At 63.6% G+C, this 2,500-nt stretch overlaps 1 pseudogene; it reads right to left on the reverse strand.

The window, feature by feature from the left end:
* The window catches only part of LOC124591001, a 7,960-nt pseudogene that overhangs the window by 2,944 nt on the left and 2,516 nt on the right, over positions 1–2,500 (reverse strand).

A 2,500-nucleotide genomic window follows, 5' to 3' on the forward strand; every position in this document is an offset into this window, starting at 1 on the left:
GAGGGTGAAACACTTCCGGGCATTGATCTGCAGCCCCAGATGGGCGAGGGCTGCGACGGCTGCGTCGATGAGGGACTGCAATCCCCTCGCGGTCGATGCAAAAAGCAGGACGTCATCTGCGAAGGCCGCAGCGTTAACTCTGCGACCAAGGATCCGAGCTCCGATGTGGGAGGGAAGTTGACTCAAAACATAGTCCACCGCAAAATTGAAAAGGAGGGGGGAGAGGGGGTCACCCTGACGCACACCCCTAGCCGGCTGCAGGGGCACGCCCACGTCGGCGCCGCCCGCTATCACCGTCGTGCTACCCTCGTAACACCTTTCGACGTACTCAATAAAGCAATCCGGCAGGCCATGAGCCCTCAGCACGGGGCGGAGGGCGGCATGGTCCACCGAATCGAACGCTTTAGAGACGTCGATCGATGCCACAAAAACAGAGCGACAGGAGCGGACTGCGTCGGTGAGAGCAGTGTCCAAGATGAAGGTGTTTTCCAACATCCCATCCCGGGGGATGAATGCCCGCTGACGTTCGTCCACAGCACATGCACGCATCAGGCGTGACGCGAGAACCTTGTGAAAGGTCCGCGCCAACACCGAGCAGACCGTAATGGGGCGAAAGTCAGCGGGGGATGTTGGTGCAGCCGTTTTGGGGAGAAGTGACGTCCGGGCGCGAAGCAGACGCTCGGGGAGGGCGCGGGCCAGGAGGAAGAGGTTCAAGAGTTTCACCAGGACTTCATGCGGCAGGCGCCGCAGCTCCGCTGGAGTCAGGCCGTCCGGCCCGGCTGCCGATCCCCTGGGCGGCAAGGCAGCAGCGACCTCCTCACGTGTGACCGGCCCCCATAGGCACTCAGGAGCGACAGGCTCCGAGTGCGGGAGAAGGCGGTCACGGATGAAGCCGGCGGTGGAGATCGGCTTCTTCGTGAAGAGGTCCGCCCAGAAGTCCAGCAGACCGGGGATGTCGGGTGGCGGCTGCAGCAGGGTGCCGTCCAGCAAGCCGCGCACGCAACGCGCACGCGACCTACGGAAGGCGTCCTGTGTCCGCGCGTATTCCCAGCGGCGCCGCTTGCGCTTCTGCAGCGGCGGGGCGGCAGGCGGCCGCTTGGATGGTTGGCGCGGCCGCTGTGTCCTGGTGATCGACCTCTCCCCCCTGGACCCGACCGACGCAAGGGCATCCGGGAGCATGCCCAGGATGACATCGGGCGGCGTGCCCCGCCCCAGACCAATGACTCGATCCAGGGCAGAGAAACGCTGGGCGGAGGCAGGTAGCCCCGCCAGATGCTCCCAGATGGCGGCGTCAGTCGGCCCCTCCGGCGGCGGCCCGGTGGTGTCGGCCGCGAAGTCCTCGGCTGCGTCGACGGGCGGCGCAGCGGCCTCGCCCGCGTCAGGCAGCGAGCTCGCTGCTCCACGGCGGGACGCCGGCTCTTCACCCCGACCGATCTCAAGTGCCTCCATGAATTGGCGGACAAGCTGCTTGTGGGCAGCTTGCCGCCGTCGGCACTTGATTGCCTCAAGCGTTCGGTCGGGGAACATCCTGGTAAGTTCTTGATTTACAAAGAAGAACCGGGCGTCCCTCTCCAGGAACAGTTCGGCCTCTGCCTTGGCGAGCGACAGGACTTCTTCCTCCGTCCACCTCGCGCGATGCCTCTCCGTCACGATCTCAGCGTTGGCGGCCGCAGGGTGTTGGCGGCGGCGATGGACCCCGAGACCGTTCTTCGTGGTAAAAGTGCGGTGGCACTCACTGCAAGCAAAGGGAGCTACACAAACTATCGCATTTTCGTTACGGCCGGTTGGCCGAATAGGTGCTGGGGTAGCTGGGGTGGCACCTTCAGCGGAAGGGCCACCATCTCTTGTTTCTTGTCGGCTGCCCCCAACTATAAAGGGATAATGCGAGGGGGGGCTGGTAACCCCCCCAAGCCCCTGGTGCGGTCTTCCACTCTGCAAAAATCAGCGGGCCCACGAGAAGGGGAGAAGACCGCAGGAGAGGAGAGGCTAAGAGGGCTAGGCCCATGTATTGCGCATCACTCTCCCTGTAACCATAACCCAAGGAAGGCACCTCGCAGCAGCAGCACGACTACATCAAGACCGCACTTCGAAAAGCCAAGTCCGGATGCAGCCACACCGCCGCCACTTGGCCACCTTAAGAGAGTCATAGTTACTCCCGCCGTTTACCCGCGCTTGCTTGAATTTCTTCACGTTGACATTCAGAGCACTGGGCAGAAATCACATTGCGTCAACACCCGCTAGGGCCATCGCAATGCTTTGTTTTAATTAGACAGTCGGATTCCCCCAGTCCGTGCCAGTTCTGAGTTGATCGTTGAATGGCGGCCGAAGAGAATCCGCGCACCCGCGAGCCCCCGGAGGAGCACGCTAAGGCGGACGCGGCCTCGCAGCAAGGAAGATCCGTGGGAGGCCAAGGCACGGGACCGAGCTCGGATCCTGCACGCAGGTTGAAGCACCGGGGCGCGAACGCCGCGCAGGCGCGCGCATCCTGCACCGCCGGCCA

The sequence above is a fragment of the Schistocerca americana genome, unplaced genomic scaffold, assembly GCF_021461395.2.
Source record: "Schistocerca americana isolate TAMUIC-IGC-003095 unplaced genomic scaffold, iqSchAmer2.1 HiC_scaffold_792, whole genome shotgun sequence".
NCBI lineage: Eukaryota > Metazoa > Arthropoda > Insecta > Orthoptera > Acrididae > Schistocerca > Schistocerca americana.